General features: G+C 36.4%; 1 pseudogene; it reads right to left on the bottom strand.

Moving 5' to 3' along the window:
* Positions 1-18,120: 18,120 nt before the first annotated feature.
* Positions 18,121-21,486, bottom strand: LOC117925956 (annotated as a pseudogene).
* Positions 21,487-21,713: the final 227 nt, after the last annotated feature.

Below are 21,713 nucleotides of genomic sequence, written 5' to 3'. Positions count from 1 at the left end.
AAAGATGGTTTTATCCTACAAAAGCCTCCAAACTATCAACCCAACTAAAGGGGTTTTATTATTAGGATTTTATGGCAAGTCCTACTTTGAGGATAAGGGGGGTATTATTGTTAGTCTAGTGTTAGAGGAATCTATTATAGAAAGAGGGTAATAAAGAGCTAATAAAATGGTCCTTATTTTTTGCATGGGTTTGTTAATGTAAGATACTATGAAGAGGATAAATCTCTTCTATTTCTTGACTGTTTTGACCAATTTCAAAAAAAAAAAAAAAAACCAATTTAGTTTACATGGAATTGTTTTATTTAAAAAATAAGAAACCCATTTATGAGCTATTTTTATTTTCTTTATTCTTTTATTTAAAAATAAGAACCGTGATTATGAGCTACATTTTTTACAAAATAAATAAATGAAAACCCCAACTATGAGCTGCATTTTTTAAAACAAATAAAACCTAAAAAAACACCGCCTATGGCTGAGTTTTTAATGAATGAAAAAAAAATTTTATAGACCAAATTGGGCCAAAAAATTAACCTTAAGTCCATATAAGTTCACCATTTAAGCTCAAGACCCAAAGGAAGAATCAAAATTGAGAAGAAGGATATGGATTTTTAATCTTTTTGGAAATGGCCTTTGTTAACTATGAAAAAACAAAATCACAAAAATCCAGGTTGGAATTCCACGTATCCTGCCCTTATTTTACTCTTTCTAAAGCATTTCATTTCAACCTTAGACATTGGTCATTTTCCTCTCTCCCGATTTCCTCCCTCGCTACATTTCATTTGAGGCCCAAACATTGCCCTAATCTTTGTGTTGATTTCCTTTTCTCCTGATTTCATCTTTCTCGACCATTTGATTTCAGTCCAAATACATTGTCATAATCTCTCTCGCAATTTCAGTTCCCCGTCTATCTTTCCATCATCGATCCCAACCGGCATTGCCCTCCATGCCGACCATAGTTGGATATTTGAGGTAAATAGGTTCTCTAAATCTTGCCTTAAATTTGATTTTCTTTCAGAATCACAATGTCTCATACTATTTTGAACAATATTTACTCTACCATGCATTAGAATTTCCCATATCCATGATCGGTCTTGTAATTGCTTAATCCTACATTCTAGCGATTTTTGGTCCCATTGTAGTATAAACTAGGACATGATGTTTATTTGTATTGGCTGATAGAGGGTTGTCCTACTACATATAGAATCATGGAATCAATTCAACATTCGAACCACCCCTTGTATTGCATACTGCTTTTATGTCATACACACTCTAATGACAACATTCAACTTTTAATCATGTGTTTTTCTTTTGGCTCATATCTTGACCCCAATGTGCTGGTAAAGAAGAAAAGGTAAGTGAAAGATCCAATAGTCAACTAGGGTTTTGAATAAACACACTATTCCTTTACTCATCTTGTGAAGATAATGGATTATCCCAATCAAGTGGTTTCGCACGGTCACCATCATCATCTTTATCATGTCTCATTTCTCATTGGGATTAAACATCTCCATATTCTTGGTGTTGAGCCCCAATCCCTATCATCTTACGTCTCTGTTTTTTTATGAATCGTGCTAAGATGGGAGAAGTTTTACAGTGTTCTTGGAATACTTGAGAGATGACCCAACTTTCTTTTCCTCTATCCCCATACTTGAACTCAAATTGAACTGTTTAAACTGCAACTCAAAAATAAACCAAGATAGTTTTTTCCACGTAAAACATAATTGTGGGCATGGGTGTTTGGGAGTAAGGTTGGTTGTGATTTTGATTTTGATTTGAGATGTCAAACAAGGCTCACAATAGAAACAATAAAAGAAATAAATGTTAATAATGTGAGTTGGTGGCTGGGTAAAGATGGGGGTTAAGTGTTTACAGAATTGTAGAGTAATTGGGAATGTCCAACCCAATCTCTGCAATGGTCTATCTACCAATTGAAATTGGTGACGGTAGAGACCAAACTCCTCGGGGTAAGGTGAATGCAATGGTTGTAATGATACCCCCACGTGAATAAACAAAACTCCATCGTCATGCACTGCATTCTAAAACCCACTCCCCTTCCCCAAATATCAAATAGATACCACCATCATCATATATGTTTTATGTTTCCAAATGATGTACAATTTGATTACCTCCACTATTAAAATTTAAGCCCGATTGCACCTAAGGTGAACACATAACCGCCCATGTGTTAATCCCTATCGTGCCCACCTACTTTCTTTTCCAAGCTCTCAACTAGATAAGCCTGCTTGCCTGCTTACTATGTGAGAGTGACTCTGCTCTCTACACTCTTTACACTCTTTACACTCTTTTCTGTATAAAAAAGTGATGCTTTGTGGCGAAAGGTGGTGGTAGTCAAGATTCAAGTTCCTCATTTATTTGCATTTGCACAAACACCTTACCCACTTTCCTTTTTAGTGTCACTGCTTGCTTCATTGTCCTCCCAGAAAACCCTAGAAACTCAAATTAAGGAGAGGTGCAAATGTAGGTCCAAACAAATGGCATCTTGATTTTATCATGATCACCAACAACATCCCTACTTAACTTGCCTCCTTTGCCTTTCTGCCTTCCATTTCACATGTTTCTTCTTAATTACTTGTCATTGCCTTCAAGTTCACGGTATGAAAAAATAGGCCTCACATTTCATATCTATATTTTTTTTTCTCTACCATTTTGCTTGCATGTTTATATATATATATATGGCCTATTTATTATTATTTATTAATAATCTATTCAAGGAGTTTTGACTTTTATACTGAGATATCTTTTTTATATTTGATGAAATATTGATTTTGTTTGTTTATGATAAAATGTTTTCAATGGCTATGGGTGTGTAAGTTGTGTAAGTTGGAGATTGTAGAGGAATGATATAGATATAAGGTGGGAAAAAAGAAAAGTACATATAAGATATTCACTTTTCATGTAAGAAATTAATATGGTGAAAATTATAAACTAGTTAAAAAAAAAAAGTCAGAGATCTAATTAGATCATAGCATATGTACTAACATAATGAGTTTGCAAACCTCCATTTTTAAATTGTGGATTTAGTATAAATTTAAAGACTCTAGTTTGAAACTATAAGTCTAATAAATATTTAGATATTGTAAATCAAGGTTAATTTAATTAAAGAAAAACACTCAAGAAGAGAGTTAATTGAATGGTTAAAACTTTTAAAAAATTTTATTTAAATCAAGCAATGGTTGAAGTAAATAATTGAATAGACAAGATAAGAGAGATGAAAACTCTTATTATAGTTGTTTGGTTAATCCACCTATCTCCACTCTCCTCAAATTCCCTTTCTAGGTAGGGTTCCACTAGTCAAGATTTCAAACTAAACCTTTAATCATATACTTGGATTCACAGCTCCAATGAGCATTACACTTTCCTTCAAGTTCAAAAACTAACTTGAAGGTTTAATCAATCAACCTTTCCTCAATAAATGAGATTTTATGACACTCAATCCTAACACAAGTTAGGCTCAAAACAAAGAAATGGTAGGATAAATATAAGAGGGTGCACTAAATGGATCTACAAGTGAAAAGTAAATGTACTTGAGTTGAGAGCTTTAAATGAGAGAAAATGGTATGTAAGCAAATTAATATAGATGTTCTTTAATCAATAAATACATAAGAGCTCTCAATTTACAAAAAAAAAAAAAAAAAAAAAAAAAAACAATATCAAACACCTCATTCTGCAAAAGTAAGCCTTGATTTTATCAAACTCTGATTCAACTGATTAAGTAGTGTTGGAGTATTTACTGCACTGCAAATGGTCGTTTATTAGAGGCATCATTTGATTTTGTTTGAACAATAGATCTTGGTGATAAAATGCTGGTGGTACTAATTCTCATGGAAACATTACATATTGTGAGATGAAAAAACTTTTTAAATGATTGTTCAAAAATATGAAAGTTGTGTTTTGTTTGAATAGGTTGATGGACGCTACAAATAGGATATACAGTTACATTTTCATGGGAGGCAAACTTGTCCAAAAAAATGAGGGGTAGTGGGAATACGTGGGTAGACGAAGCAAAGGTATTTACATATGTAAAGGAATGTCATTTGAAGAATTCACTCAAAAAGTCTTAGACAAATTTGACATCTCCCTTGATGTGATGAGGATGCACTACACCTTCAAGTTTAAGCCCAAAGTCATCCAGGATTTAAAAATGAGGATGACTTGGATAACGTGGTTTCCCACAGTAATGACTTTGCAAATGTGTATGTTAGCCCAAGGGTTCTCCTAATCGGGTTTTGATGATAACAAACCATGGTTAAGTAACTAATTGGTTTAATGTTTAAGAATCTCAGGTATAAACTCGAAAATTCATCAAATGACCAAATGGATACAAGATCGAGACACTTGGAGGACTTGAGATCATAAGAAATGAATGTAAGATGATAGCATGAGTGCACTTAGGATGTTCATACCTTTTCATGCATTTTAGAAAACTCGGTTTATTCTTTAAAACTTGATTTTCTTTAAAACCCGAGTTTTATCAAATATACCTTAGGCAAATTGATTCAAAATTGGCATATTAACTCACCTAAAGACCTTGCCTAAGTGTTAGAAAAGAAATGAATCAAATAATAGGTTTTTCGGGGCCAAAAAGGCTCAACCGGTCAAGGCTAAGGCCAATCGGTCAACCGGTTGAGGAATCGGTCGACCGGCTGAGGTCGTCCGGTCGAGGAAGGTTAAAAACCTTCTCTCTCTCTCCCAGTAGCCTTCTCTTCTCGTTGAGGTGATTCATTTACCGGTCGATGTCCGGTCGAGGACCGATTGAGGTCCGGTTGAGGCAACGGTAACCTGTCATGCATTAAATGCTCCAACGGTTAGTGAACCGGTCGACCCCTAGCTCGACCGGACGAGGTTTCCTTTTGCTGTTTTTGACTCCCGAGTTTAGAAACCTATAAATTGAGAGCTCCACTTCATTTATGACTAAGAGAACCTTTACAATCAATTGTCTACCTACCTGTTCTTGATCAAAAAGCTCTCATTTCTTTCTTAGTGCATTAAACCATCATTTGCATATTTTTAGTGCACTCTTGTAAATCATCCTAGCTTTCTCTTGTAGTTGAGCCATCCTTAAGCTAGGTTGAGAGTTTCATCTTTGTGTAAACTGAGTGTGAAAGCCTTCGAGTGGTTCAAATCTTGAAGAGATTGTGTAAGAGCCCATTGGAGCCGGAATCCAAGTGTAAGAAGATTGAAAGCTTGATTGAAGCTTCAAGTTAGTGGAACCCTCACTCGGTTAGGAGATTGAAGAGAGTGGACGTAGGCAAGGGAGTGCCGAACCACTATAAACCCGAGTTTGAATTCTCTAACTTTATCTCTTTCCTTTATTTATTTTGTGCATATATTATTGTGTGGAAAAAGTTTTTGAAAAACCCAATTCCCCCCCCCCCCTTTTGGGTATTTTCCTTAATTATTCATAGCCTTTGTTTTATCAATTGGTATCAGAGCTGGACCTCTTGCTTAAGACTTAATCGTCTAAGAGGAAAATGGTTATTCCATCAAGCTCATCTCAAACTGAAAATTGTTCAAAACATAGAGCTCCATTCTTTACGGGAACCGACTATCCCTATTGGAAAGCTAGAATGACTTGGTACTTATAATCAACTGATTTAGATGTATGGGATGTCATTGAAGATGGCCCAACTTTACCCACTAAATTAGTTGATGGAGTTTTGGTTCCAAAACCCAAGCAAGAATGGAATGAGCTTGATAGAAGAAATTTTCAATTAAATGCTAAAGCCATTTTTACTTTGCAATGTGCTATGGATAGGAATGAATATAATAGAATATGCCAATGTAAATCTGCTAAGGAAATTTCGAGATTGCTTGAAATAACTCATGAAGGAACTAATCAAGTGAAAGAGTCAAAAATTAATATACTTGTCCATAACTATGAATTGTTTTCAATGAAAGAAACTGAATCTATTGTTGAGATGATCACTAGGTTCACTGAAATTGTCAATGGCCTTGAAGCATTGGGAAGGGTCATAAATGAATCCGAAAAGGTGATGAAGATATTGAGGTCTCTCCCCTCAAAGTGGCATACAAAGGCCACCGCTATTCAAGAAGCTAAAGATTTGACCAAGCTACCTATGGAAGAACTCTTAGGGTCATTAATGACTTATGAAATCAGTTTGACAAAGCAACTACAAGAGAGTGAAGACAAAAAGAAGAAAAGCATAGCTCTCAAAGCCACAACCAAGGATGAAGAAGATGTTGAAGAAGAAAAACCAAGTGAAGAAGATGATGATTTAGCTCTCATCACAAGAAAGCTCAACAAGTACATGAGAGGTGAAAGGTTTAGAGGGAAAAAGTTTACCTCTAGAAGAAATCCCTCAAGAAGGGAATCCTCATCACATGGTGACAAGGAAAAATGGGAAGAGAAAGGAGATTTGATATGCTTCAAATGCAAAAAGCCGGGACACATTAAATATGATGTCCTCTCTACAAATTGAAGCCAAGAGAAGAATGAAGGCAATGATGGCCACTTGGAGTGAGAGTGAAGAATCTTCCGAGGAAGAAAAGGAGAAAAAGTGGCAAACATGTGCTTCATGGCAATAGATGATCTTGATGAGGTAAACTCTAACTCTAGTGATGAAGATATGCATGTTATTTTTGAAGAACTATATGAGGACTTTGAAAAACTTAGTTTGAAAAATAATTCTCTTAAAAGGAGAATTCAACAACTTGAAAAAGAACTTGAGGAAGTGAAAGAAAAGTTTTCAATTGATGAAATCTCTAAAACTCATCTTGAAAAAGAGAATGAGATTTTAAGAAATGAAAATGAAATTTTGAAAAAGAAAAATGAATGGTTGACCTCATCTCTTTCAATTTTCTCTTGTGGACAAAAGTCCTTTGAAATGATTTTAGCAAGCCAAAAATGTGCTTTTGATAAACAAGGACTAGGATTCAAATCTTCAAAGAACCAAAAGTATTTTAAAAACTATTTTGTAAAAGAATCCTCAAGTGAATGTCCTTCCACTATTTGTAACTTTTGTGGAAGAGGAGGGCACATTAGTAGTACATGTCCCTTAAGAAATGGTGCTCAAAAGAATTCAAATGCTAAGGTTAAAAAGGTTTGGATTGAAAAATCCAAAGTCACTAACCCTCAAGGACCCAAAAAGACATGGGTACCTAAACCAACTTGAATTCTATTTTGTAAGGCTCAAAGGAGGATAAGTGGTTCTTGGATAGTGGGTGCTCAAGACACATGACCGGGGATGAATCCAAGTTTGCCTTCCTTACAAAGAGAAAATGAGGATATGTCACCTTTGGAGACAATGCAAAAGGAAGAATCATTGGTCAAGGTAACATAGGTAATGGTACATCCTCCCTTATTGAAAGCGTTTTATTTGTAGATGGTTTAAAACACAATCTTTTGAGCATTAGTCAACTTTGTGACAAAGGTTTTAAAGTAATTTTTGAAGCATCTCATTGTATCATCAAAGATATTCAAAATGACAAAACCATCTTCATGGGCCATAGATGTGAAAATGTATATGCTACAAATATTTCAAAATATGATGGTCATGATAGATGTTTTTCAAGCATGCATGATCAAAGTTGGTTGTGGCATTGGAGGTTGGGACATGCTAACATGGACCTCATTTCCCAACTCAACAAAGATGAACTCGTTAGAGGCCTTCCCAAAATTAATTTTCAAAAAGACAAAATTTGTGAAGCTTGTCAAATGGGAAAGCAAATCAAAAACTCTTTTAAAAACAAAAATTTCATTTCAACATCTAGACCTCTTGAATTGCTACACATGGATTTATTTGGTCCTTCTAGGACACCTAGTCTAGGAGGAAAATCTTATGCTTATGTCATTGTGGATGATTTCTCTAGATACACATGAGTCTTGTTTTTAAGTCAAAAGAGTGAAGCTTTTTATGAGTTTTCAAAATTTTGTAACAAGGTTCAAAATGAAAAAGGCTTTAAAATCACTTGCATTAGAAGTGATCATGGGAGAGAATTTGAGAATTTTGACTTTGAGGAATATTGCAATAAGCATGGTATCAATCCCAATTTTTCGGCTCCTAGAACTCCTCAACAAAATGGGGTAGTTGAAAGGAAAGATAGAACTCTTCAAGAAATGACTAGAACCATGCTAAATGAAAACAATTTGCCAAAGTATTTTTGGGCCGAAGCGGTAAACACTTCTTGCTATGTTTTAAATAGAATATTGTTGAGGCCCATTCTTAAGAAAACTCCCTATGAGCTTTGGAAAACAAGAAACCCAACATTAGCTATTTCAAAGTCTTTGGGTGCAAATGTTTTATATTAAACACCAAAGATAATCTTGGAAAATTTGATGCAAAATCTGATGTTGGAATTTTTCTTGGCTACTCAACCTCAAGTAAAGCTTTTAGAGTTTTCAACAAAAGAACCATGGTTGTAGAAGAGTCCATCCATGTCATTTTTGATGAATCTAACAATTCTCTTCAAGAAAGAGAAAGTTTTGATGATGATTTAGGATCGGAGACCTCCATGGGAAAATTGCAAATTGAAGACAAAAGACAACAAGAAGAAAGTGGAGAGCATCCCAAGAAAGAAGAATCACCTTTGGCACTACCTCCTCCTCAACAAGTGCAAGGTGAATCAAGCCAAGACCTTCCAAAAGATTGGAAGTTTGTTATCAACCATCCACAAGATCAAATCATTGGTAATCCATCAAGTGGGGTAAGAACTAGATCATCCCTTAGAAATATTTGTAATAATCTTGCATTCATCTCTCAAATTGAACCTAAAAACATAAAAGATGTTATAGTTGATGAAAATTGGATGATTGCTATTCAAGAAGAATTAAATCAATTTGAAAGAAGTGAAGTATGGGAACTAGTACCAAGACCTTCAAATCAAAGTGTTATTGGAACCAAATGGGTCTTTAGAAACAAAATGGATGAAAATGGCATCATAGTGAGAAATAAGGCAAGATTGGTAGCCCAAGGGTATAATCAAGAAGAAGGAATAGACTATGAAGAGACTTTTGCCCCCGTAGCTAGATTGGAAGCAATTAGAATGTTGTTTGCTTTTGCATGCTTCAAAGACTTTATTCTATATCAAATGGATGTGAAAAGTGTTTTTCTGAATGGCTTCATAAATGAGGAAGTATATGTTGAACAACCACCCGATTTTTAAAGCTTTAACTTTCCAAACCATGTTTTTAAACTTAAAAAGGCACTTTATGGTTTGAAACAAGCACCTAGAGCTTGGTATGAAAGATTAAGTAAATTTCTTTTGAAAAAGGGTTTTAAAATGGGAAAAATTGACACAACTTTTTTCATAAAAACCAAAGAAAAGGATATGCTCCTAGTTCAAATATATGTTGATGATATTATTTTTGGAGCTACTAAGACTCTCTTTGTGAAGATTTCTCTAAGTGTATGCATAGTGAGTTTGAAATGAGCATGATGGGAGAACTCAATTTCTTCCTTGGACTTTAAATCAAGCAACTAAAGGAAGGAACCTTCATCAATCAAGCAAAGTATATAAAGGATCTTCTCAAGAGGTTCAACATGGAAGAAGTCAAGGTGATGAAAACTCCAATGAGCTCATCCATCAAGCTTGACATGGATGAAAAAGGTAAATCTATTGACTCAACTATGTATAGAGGCATGATAGGATCCTTGCTTTATTTGACCGCTAGTAGACCCGATATCATGTATAGTGTATGCATGTGTGCTAGATTTCAATCTTGTCCTAAAGAATCTCACTTAAGTGCCGTTAAAAGAATTCTTAGATATTTGAAAGGGACAATGAATATTGGTTTGTGGTATCCTAAGGGTGATAACTTTGAATTGATTGGTTTCTCGGATGCCGATTTTTCCAGTTGTAGAGTTGAAAGAAAGAGCACTAGTGGCACTTGTCATTTCTTAGGACACTCACTTGTCTCATGACATAGTAAGAATCAAAATTCGGTAGCTTTGTCAACGGCGGAAGCCGAATACATAGCAGCTGGTTTGTGTTGTGCACAAATCCTTTGGATGAAACAAACACTTAGTGATTTTAACTTGTCTTTGAGCATGTTCCTATCAAATGTGATAACACTAGTGCCATAAATATTTCAAAAAATCCCGTGCAACACTCTAGGACCAAGCATATAGAAATTAGACATCATTTTCTTAGAGATCATGCACAAAATGATGACATTACACTTGAATTTGTAAGCACAAAAGATCAACTTGCCGATATTTTTACAAAACCACTAAGTGAAGAACAATTTTTCGATATTAGAAGACAACTAGGGGTTATTTCTCTTTGAAATGATGTTTGTATAATGAATTCTTGTTGGAAATGCATTATGATTGCATAAATTTCATTTCATACATCATATAGCAATCCCTTAGGAAATAGGTCAATTTTTGACCAAAAATCAAAATTCTCGTGGCATTGCACATAAAAAATTGGGGATTTCAACTGAAAAGGGCAGGGGGAGGATCATGAGACAAGAAAATGCAAGAAAAATTGGAAAATTTGACTGTTGACCATGCCGTTGATCGTTGACCGTTGACCAGGCGGTCGACCGGTTGAGAAACCGGTCGACCGGTTCGTCGAGGCTGGGAATTTAAAACGCCCCCTGTGCGCTTCATTTCTCCCATTTTCGCCTCCAGAGCTTGCCGCCCCTTCACATCCCTGCTTTCCTAAGAGTTTTTGGCCAGATTTCGGACCGATTGCAGACTGAGGACTTGATTTTGGGACAGAGTTGGGCTAGGGTTTTGGTTTGAAACCCAGGGTTTCACCTCTTGAGGGCGTCTCCTCTCTGCATCGCGCGTCTCAGGGCTGTTCAGCTCCTTCTCCAGGCGTCTAGGGTTTCGGGTTTGTGGTTGCATCTTCCTCTCTGCTTTCATTCTCTGTTTGGACTCCTTCTTCACCTCCTTCGCTTCATTGATGGCACCACGAAGAGAGACGGGCACTTGCAGGGCTTAGGGCAAGCGCCCTGTTGAGCCATCTCAGCCTGAGCAGACGGAGGCTCGTCGAAAGGCGAGGTTTGACACGGCACTCTTCAGTTCGAATGAGGACTATCAGCGCTACAAGCAAAAATTTGCTCAGAGGAAAGTCGTCCCAGGGAGAAGTGTCAATTTCTCCCAACTTCAGCACTTTGGCTTTGAGAGGTTGTTCGGACGGATGGGATAGCTGCCCATAGTGACGATCTCTGAACTGGTCTTCCCGACTCTGGTGCGGGCTTTCTATTCTCGGGTGACTTACGGGCTTGGAGGACCCGTATTATCCACTGTGAGAGGCGTTGAGATCTGTTTGAGTCCCGAGAGCATCTGCCGCATTCTCGACATCCCTTCGGTTGGACTCCGTGTTTATGAGGCCAAGGTGTGGCCCACTATGCCGGGATTTGAGCCTAGAAAGGTTGTTCAGAGGTTGTGCAGACTTGTCGATCCTCAGGGGATGGGCAAACCATCGGCTCACAGCTTGACAGTGACTAGCCGAGTCCTTCACCATATGATTTGTTCGATTCTCTTGCCACGTGGAGGACATCGAGACGAGGTCTCCTACCTCAAGGCTTTCATTGTTGACTTGATCCTCACCGGGAGACGGATTCATGTTGGCTACCTTATGATGATGCACATGATCTCCTGTGTTGAGAGCTCGACACGTGTACTCCCCTACGGCCGCTTCCTTACCCGTGCTTTCAAGGATGCCAGGGTTGACTTGAGTAGAGAGACAGATTTTGAGGCCCCCACCACTTATGACACGTATGATGAGTAGTCTCTGGGGCGCATGAAGTTCGAGAAGGCACCCGATGGCTCCTGGGTTAGGAAAGCCGAGCGACAGGCCCGGGGACATGATCAGATACACCCCGGAGTAGAGGAGGAGGCCGAGATTAGAGAGATGGAGGATGGGTTGGACCCTCAGAGGTATTTTGAGCAGAGAGGGCCCGAGATTGACATTCCGCCTCCACAGCAGTCAGAGGGCATTCATGTTGAGGCTACCTTCTCCGAGCTTATGATGACTGAGCCGTCCTTCACAGTAGGCCCTTCATCTCAACCATCATTCACCGAGCTACCATCTCAAGCACCTCATGTTCCTGATCATGCGCCTTGGATGGATCTCTCCGCGCAGATCAGCTCTCTTGGGACTCGTATGGAGGAGCTTGCCCTAGTCCATGACTCCCGCTTCTACTCTATAGAGGAGCATCTCGATCAGTATCAGGCCGACTTCACCTCTCAGTTGGAGCATCTCGTACAGAGGATTGAGCGTCTTGAGAGCCGCCAGGAGAGTCAGCACAAGGAGATGATGGCTTACCTCCGTTCTGTGTTTCCACCACCATCTCCTCAGCCTTGAGTTTGTTTGGGATCCCCCTTCGTCTCTTTTTGATGTTGCCAAAGGGGAAGATATTTATAGGATCTAGGATCTAGGAGTCTCTCATGCATGTCATTGTTATCATTGTCATATCTATCTTATTGTACATGTGAGATTTCCATATATATATATATATATGATATGATACTTTTATCCATTGATTTTTCGTGTTTTACATTGTTTATCGTTTGATTAATCCATGATTGGTTTGAGAGGGAGATTTCTTTCTCTCATAGATTACCAAGGTTTGTCATCATCAAAAAAGGGGAGATTGTTAGCCTAAGGGTTCTCCTAATCGGGTTTTAATGATAACAAACCATGGCTAAGTAACTAATTGGTTTAATGTTTAAGAATCTCAGGTATAAACTCGAAAATTCATCAAATGACCAAATGGATACAAGATCGAGACGCTTGGAGGACTTGAGATCATAAGAAATGAATGTAAGATGATAGCATGAGTGCACTTAGGATTCATACCTTTTCATGCATCTTAGAAAACTCGGTTTATTCTTTAAAACTTGATTTTCTTTAAAACCCGAGTTTTATCAAATATACCTTAGGCAAATTGATTCAAAATTGGCATATTAACTCACCTAAAGACCTTGCCTAAGTGTTAGAAAAGAAATGAATCAAATAATAGGTTTTTCGGGGCCAAAAAGGCTCAACCAGTCAAGGCTAAGGCCAACCGGTCAACCGGTTGAGGAACCGATCGACCGGCTGAGGTCGTCCGGTCGAGGAAGGTTAAAAACCTTCTCTCTCTCTCTCTCCCAGTAGCCTTCTCTTCCCAGTCGAGGTGATTCCTTTATCGGTCGATGTCCGGTTGAGGCAATGGTAACCTGTCATGCATTAAATGCTCCAACGGTTAGTGAACCGGTCGACCCCTAGCTCGACCGGACGAGGTTTCCTTTTGCTGTTTTTGACTCCCGAGCTTAGAAACCTATAAATTGAGAGCTCTACTTCATTTATGACTAAGAGAACCTTTACAATCAATTGTCTACCTACCTATTCTTGATCAAAAAGCTCACATTTCTTTCTTAGTGCATTAAACCATCATTTGCATATTCTTAGTGCACTCTTGTAAATCATCATAGCTTTCTCTTGTACTTGAGCCATCCTTAAGCTAGGTTGAGAGTTTCATCTTTGTGCAAACTGAGTGTGAAAGCCTTCAAGTGGTTCAAATCTTGAAGAGATTGTGTAAGAGCTCATTGGAGCCGGAATCCAAGTGTAAGAAGATTGAAAGCTTGATTGAAGCTTCGAGTTAGTGGAACCCTCACTCGGTTAGGAGATTGAGGAGAGTGGACGTAGGCAAGGGAGTGTCGAACCACTATAAACCCGAGTTTGAATTCTCTAACTTTATCTCTTTCCATTATTTATTTTGTGCATATATTATTGTGTGGAAAAAGTTTTTGAAAAACCCAATTCACCCCCCCCCCCCCCCTTTTGGGTATTTTCCTTAATTATTCATAGCCTTTATTTTATCAGTGTACATAGTAGAGTCACCCCGTGTGGAAGCCGTTGAGGCAAATATATTGAATACATAGTTGGCATTTGGGAAATGCGCTTTGACATAATGTCTAATTAAAATATTGTGAATATCAATTTTATGCATGATGTAGTTTAATTTTGTTTATGTATGTAATATGCAGAGGTCCACCTCCCATGTTTCCTTCCTTTAATACATCATGCATTGCAATTCCTAATACTATGATGCTATCAAGAGGTTTTGCATCGTGTTGTGCCAAAAGTGAGTACACCCATTTGGAATCGAATTTCATAAGTCAATATTAAGGTCGAGACATACTTTTAAAAATGCAAAGGAGTTTCAGAATGCAATATACCAACTATCATTAGGTGGGAGGTTTCAATAAAAGTACAAGAAAAAAATCACCTAATCATATATCAGTTAAGTGTTCGGTTGAGGGTTGTCATTGGAAGATATAAGCCTGTACTGTAGAGGTTTCAATAAAAGTACAAGAAAAATTCACCTAATCATATATCAGTTAAGTGTTTAGTTGAGGGTTGTCATTGGAAGATATAAGCCCGTACTGTAGAGAGGAATGAAATCTTGTGAGTTCACACTTACCAAGTTAATCATAATCATATAGCTTAAGATGAGTGTTCATCTAAGGTGAGGGTTTCTTCAAATAGAGGCCTTGTTGTTGTTGAAGGTGTGTTTAGAACAACTCTAAAATATCTTCCCCATCAAATATGCAAGGATTTTGAACGTGATCATGGAGTTGAATTGACATATAAGCAAGCATGACACCTTAAAGAGAAGGCAAAAGAGTGCATATATGGAGCTTTACATGACTCCTACGCGTTTTTACCTTGGTTATGCCATAGGCTAAGGGAAATAAACCTTGAAACTATTGCAAAGTACACTTCTCATGAAGGTCACTTCATGCAATTGTTCATTACCCATGTTTTTTCAATTCAAGGGTTCATCATAGAGTGTCGACCGGTATTGGCTATTAATTCTTGCCACCTAAGCAATCCATATAAGAGAGCTCTTTTGTTCACCATTGCATATGATGCGAACAATAGAATGTTTCCTCTAGCCCTTGGAGTGGTCAGTTCAAAAAATTATGAGGATTGGTATTGGTTCTTGGAGAAACTAAAAGGGGTTCTAGATGGTAAAGAAGTTGTTATTATATTAGATAGGCATCAGGGGATATTGCGTAGTGTTTACAAGTTGTTTAGGACAAAAAATCATGCATATTGTGAACCAAAATATTAGAGGAAGGAAAGAGAAAGAAGGTGCTTTGTTGCTTTTAGACAGCATTGCGTATGCTAGGTCACTACAACGAGACATTTGAAAAACTTGTGTGCTTCAATGACACCTTAACAAGGTGGGTTGTGGAAAATAATCCTGAGAACATTGGGCAATGTCAGAGTTTCTTAAAAAATATTGGGATAAAATGACAACTAATATTGCAGAGTTCTTCAATGTGTGATTAAAATAGGAGAGCCACCAAACAATTTATATGTTGTTGTTGATGCACATGGATAAGCTTGTAGCTATGTTGTACACCCATATGCGTGGTACAGAAAAGTGGAAGAGCCTGGTTGGACTGAAAATAGAAGATAAGCTAATGTCAAATATCATGAGGTTTGGTTTGATTAGTGTGATGCCCTATTATGGGAAGGGAGGGGAAGTGGACGTTTAAGGTGTTTACTAGGGAGTTTTATTTGGTTGTGGATATGCAACAACGTACAGGTACTTGTATCACATGGAAAATGTCTAGATTTCCATGTGCACATGTATATGCTATCATCCACACAATAAGACATGATGTGTATGAGTATATCGATGCATGTTTTCATGTCTCCATTCAATAATTTATTTACTCGAATCAGTTTCAATCATTACCAATTCACAACATGCCCAAAGTTTGTGAGGATGGGAGTTTGCAAGATGGAGCAGACAACTTATTTCCTGTTCTCCAATCCCCACATGTGAAACGTTCTCCAGGAAGACCTTGACAAAGGCGTATTAAGTCACAATTTAGCCATAAGAGAGTTATTCATTGCTCTCAATGCAATGGTATAGGTCACAACCAGTCTAAATTTAATAATCTATTGTCGTGACATGTCTTTTTTTGTTCTTGTAAGGTTTTCATCTTTTGTATCATCCCTCATTATTCCATTCTATGGTATATGGTGGCAGGATAGTTGCTTTTGGTACTTATGTATTGGCCTTATTATAGGCATGATGAACTACCTTTTCATTTTCATGATTTAGAGTTGCTTTCATTAATGAATTAAATTGAAAGTGCAATTTGAATGTGGTATCTTTTCACTTGTTGTATAATTTCATAAAGGTGTCTACATTATGGTGTATTTACTGTTTTGAGATATCAAAATTATGTTAAATATTAAGAGGGAGTAGGGTTCGTGAGGTTGTGGATCTCAATTTTGATGAATTACAAGGTCTAAGTGTCTTCACATATTTCATCAATGAAGATCTCTGTTTGACCAAAATCACTGACTTTTAGTGAACCAAATGAATAGAAAAGCTACATTGTCACGTTTACAGGTACTTCTATGCAATCTGGTATGACCAATTTTGTACATTTTGAATGGTCAGATGGAAAACACATCATTGATAGTCCAACAACTTTTAGTTAGACATGATCCTAGAAATATTGGTTTTAAGGAAAGTGCAAATACCATCTCTTTCTAATTTAATTAACTGTGCTCTATATGTACATAGTTTCTTACTGTTGAACTACAAAATCAATTTGTTAACAATGTATAAACTTCTCTTCATTTTAATATGATATTGTTATGCTCTTCTCATTTTCTATTGGATTTCCAACACTTATTTCCATTAAAAAAAAAAATTCAATCTCTACATCTCATTTTCCATCACACTCTAACATGCATTTTCATCTAAAAAAATTCAATCAATATATTCCATTTCTGTTGAATTCTAACATGCCTTCTCCATAATAAAAAAAATAAAAATAAAATGAACAACCATTGCATTTTAGTTTACATTGAATTTCAATGTCCATACATAGCCACATTAAATCTCTATCTTGAAATAAATAGCCACTACATTTTAGTTTTCATTGAATTTCAACATTCATGCATAGCCACATTAAATCTCTTTCTACTTTAAATAAAATAAAAAAAACACACACAAGTTGTTATCATGATCACAACTAGTTATATTGATTTAATCCATATATGTCTCATTGAAGAAAATTCTCAACCAAAGACCATTACTAATGATTCTCCAAAACTAGCTGAGCATATGCATGATCCACTACACTGATTTTCAATTCTTTCAATTAGAACTTAAATCTTTAAAGAATCTTACGGCAAGTCTGGTTGCATGCTATAAGACATTCACATATTGATTTCAAACTAAAATAATTAAGGATAACTAACCTGTATGCCGATTATGGAAATGGAGAAAAATTGACGCATATGAAATCGATCCGGAGATGAAGACGATGGTAATGAAAGATTTTGGAAAAGTCTCAAAATGACCAGTGACACTCTGCTAGTTTGTTCCAAGTTTGCCAATGGATATCTATGATCGTCGATCTTTCTAGTTGCAAACAAAATGAAGATGATGAAATGGTGAGCAAAGATTTAGAAGATAAAAACAAATCTCTTGTGACATTGAAAAGAATGGTGATGTAGGTGCAATCTCTTGCTCCCTCATAAAAATGAATATCTAAGAGAAAATGGGTGGTTCCATATTTGAATATGAAGATCTTGAAACCCATAAACGAATGCTCGATGGTCCTTTCTCAATATTGGTGAACTGCAATGGTCGTGATGAAAATTACCGGAGTGAACTCAATAAACGTACTAGCAAGCTCTCAATAGTGGTTAGCCATTCTGGCAATTATGAACTCCATTGGCACACTAGCAAGCTTTCAATAGTGGTGAGCTATTCCAACAATGAAAAACTCCAAAGATGCATCAACAAGCTCTCGACAATGGTGAGTTATTCCGACAATGAAAAATTCTAAAGATGCACCAACAAGCTTTCCATAGGAAAAAAAAACTTAGAAGTCTCTCTATATCGATGAAGAACACTCTTCTCTTAGCCTTCAAAGCCTTTGGAATGGCCACCGTTATTCTTTCTCGGTGTGATATTTTTTTCCGGCAACAAAAAAAAATTCTTATTCTGGAGACTTCTCCTAAAAAACCGCTTCTTTGAAAGCATAGGGGTTGGAAAACATGACTTGCAAGCTCCCATGCATGACCCATGTTGATGCTCCCTCATGTGCAGGGGTTCCAGTTTTTAACCAGTCTATTTCGAATCTAAGGCACTGTAAATTTTCATGAGTCTATGTAAATCTTACTTACCAGCTCTCCATGGTTAGCAAGAGCTATGTCGTTTAAGGATACTACTTCCAAACTTGAACCCATTAACCAATCGTCACATATGCTAGCCCTTCCATGAGGGTAAAAAATGCAAGGGATACCTGGAGTGTTTGTGGAAAGAGTTGCACCCCATAATTGCACTTAGGTGTAAAAGGGTCTATTAAGTGATCCTATTAAATGTCCTAGTGTAGTCTCAACACCCTCAAGCATGGTTTCTTTCACCTTCTCTGTTGTAACAGTAGGAATATTTTCCTAAGGAACCTGATTCCACTTTCCAAAAGTTGTTGTGTAGAAGAAGGTTAGACAATGAGGGTCACTACTCAATGAATGCAATAGTTTCTTTGTGTTGTTGGCCATCCATGACATAGAATCAACTCATTTTACAAAATCTCCTTAAAAAGGAATAGGAAGTGGATCCTCAAACGCTACAAGAATGGTCCATATAGAACTTAGTTCCAGCTTCTTCATTGGCCACATTCACCATGGTAGTCTAAGACAATATTGAATTCACAAGAGGGTGCATTCCATTAACACCTATATATCTTGGAGAGAGAGAATGAAGAAGAACAAATTGGCCACCTACTTTAAGCTCTCCAATCATACCCTGCCATTGTTGAACCAAACCTTTCTCCAACCATCCATCAACCAACTGAGCAAACTAAGGATCATCCACAGTGAAAAATTGAGTCACATGATCAAATATCAATGGTTGAGGATCAATCATTCTAGTTCCCATTTTTCCTCCTAGCCAATGAACCCTTGTGTCGAACACCGTGGATCGAACCCCTCTTTTCTCCAAATAAAGAGCACAATTGAGACCCGTCATTTCTCCGTTGATGACAGTGACAACAAGGTTGTCGAATAGCGGAGCAATGAACATGTAACGACCGGGTATTTTAGACCATGTTAGAATTTCAAGTTTGAAAAGTTAAAAAAAAAAAAAAAAAGTAATTGGAGAATACGTGTTAATTTTTTATTGGCAGAATTCGAAATATTTTGTTAGTCAATTAAGCAAGTTGAATTTTCTGTGCCACGTTAGCTTTATAGTAGAAAATTTCTTAGGATCGTAAAAATTTAAAATTTTTTAAAACAAAAAGTGAAAACGAAAAATGAATTATTTAAAATTAACTAGAACTAATTAAGTAAAAATTAAATTAATTTGCTTAATAATAAATTTGAGAAAATTAAAAAAAAATGATGATATTTATTAATTTATTTTGTGTTGTTAAAAAAATGAAAATGAAATGAAATGGAAAATGAATTAATAAAAGAAATGGAAATGATTTGAAAAAGAAAAACAAAGGAAATCAAATAGTGTTAAGGCCCTTGTTTAGTGATTGGGTCATGGGCCACTTGTGGTTGGAGGCTTAAAGACTTAAAGGCAAAGGAATGGGAAATTAAAAAGGGAAATGAGAAAAGAAAGAGAAGTGGTAGAAATGGGGGTCTCAACAGCTATAGGGAGAAAAAAATTATGCTGTTCTTTGGGCGACCATTTGGGAGGCCGAACGTCGTCATTTTCACATGAAATTTTGAGGGAGAGTTTTGCTCGACGAGAGAAATGTTTCTACGACGACTGATTTTGTTTTCAACGGTCTGATTGGTAGATCTGTGGTAGGAAAACTTAACCTTAAAACTTTAATGAAATGCCTTTTTCTTGAAAAAAAAATTATAAATCTTGTTGTTAGGAGTTAATAAGGTAATATTTGTGATACATGAAATTTTATTGGATGATTTGAATTTTTTTTTGGAAATTTGGTGATGATGGGAAATTCTTTTTGGTTGATAAATGATTGCATTTGGGTTGTTAAAATTAATAGGATTGTTGAGAATAAATGGAATTGAGGTTTAAAGTATAATTATTGACATGTGGATATTTGAGAATTATTGGAATATTTTTGGTAATTTTATTGTGGAAAAATAATTATATTTGATTATTGAAATTATTAGAGTTGTTAAAAAAATTATGAAATTTTGAAATAGATTATGTTTAATTGAGATTTGAATTATTGAAAATTATTAGGTTGCTTTTGGTAATTTTAGTGTGGAGAAAATAATTACATTTGATTATTGAAATTATCGGAGTTGTTGGAAAATTATGAAATTTTGGAATATATTATGTTTAATTGAGATTTGAATTATTGGAGATTATTGGGTTACTTTTGGTAATTTTAGTGTGGAGAAAATAATTATATTTGATTATTGGAATTATTGGGGTTGTTGGAAAATTATGGAATTGTGGTATGATTGTAATTTCAATGATATTTGGACTAGTTGGAAATTTTATGTGATATTGGTGATACTTGTGAATAAGGGTAATTAACCTCATGGCATTTCATTTGCATCATGATTGTGTGAAGGAAAGATAAAAACTGTGAGAAGTGCATGAAATGGAAAAGGAAAGAAAAATGAAATAATAATGAAAAGTAAAGGTCTGTGTGAGGCAAATTAAGAAGGGAAAGAGATCTCTATGGTGAAAGACCCAAAAATTTACCCTATGAAGACTCCGAATAGGGAGTGTATTTGAGTACGGACACGTATTCTTTAATGAAAGCCTGGGAACGATAGTGCATTGTATGACTGTGTGTCACATGTTCATGTGCATTTTATTTAATTGTTGAAAATTGTGGAATTGTTATAATTATAGAAATTAAAATATGTGGGTTGATCAATGCTAATGGAATGTTTCTTTTATGTTCATTTGAAACTTAGTAATCCCCATTAAGCCCTTGGGTGTTCCCTATTGAGCAATGTGGAATGATCATCTCTTCCTTCTTATATCTTTTTAGATGCAAATGTCACTCCTAAGGATCCACAGTTGGGGCAGGGAGGGCTTCAAGATGCCTCGGGAGATTTTGGAGCGGCCTAGTAGAGTGTAGTGTATTTATTATGTTGGCTATTTTGGGACTTGTATTAGCAAACTTTGAAACTATATATTTGTAATGAGACTTTATTCTAACTAATTTGCTCAACTGTGAACTTTTATTTCTAAACTTTAATGACAATTATTATATCTGGTTGCTCTTGAGTAGTGGTTGGTATGTTGATAAATTGGATTGTTAATTGGAGGGAGCTCTAGTGTGATCATGTGTAGAAAAAAAAAATATTCAAATCATTTTAGTTTACTGCCAATGTGGATTAGGAGGAACCCTTAGGGTCAAACCTTTGACCTGGTGTCTTGGGCCAAATTTTGGGTCACCCGGAATTTGTGTCGTGACAGAACATGACCTCCTCTTGGTTGAAGGATTTCTTAAGAATCGACTTCTTAAAAGTATCATACGATGCTTTTCTTGGCTTTCCAGGAGTGGGTTTTTGGCCTTGCATGGGGCTTGTGTTCTTGGGATTGGGAGCTTGAAACTAAGGTAAGAGTTAGGTTCTTGGGGAGTGTGGTGAAGAAGGTGGCCATTAGTGGTGGTGGTGAGTAGTAGCATAGGTGAGAAGGTAGTTGATGATGAAAGAAAATGGGTATCTTATTGATGGTTTATACATGGTTTTAAAGTGTGTTTTCAGGCTGTTGGGAATGGAGTTGTTGCATGGGATAGTATGGATTA

Source organism: Vitis riparia, chromosome 12 (assembly GCF_004353265.1).
Source record: "Vitis riparia cultivar Riparia Gloire de Montpellier isolate 1030 chromosome 12, EGFV_Vit.rip_1.0, whole genome shotgun sequence".
NCBI classification, from domain to species: Eukaryota; Viridiplantae; Streptophyta; class Magnoliopsida; order Vitales; family Vitaceae; genus Vitis; species Vitis riparia.
The sequence above is the reverse complement of the archived record's forward strand: the minus strand, read 5'-3'. Positions and strand labels throughout refer to the sequence as shown.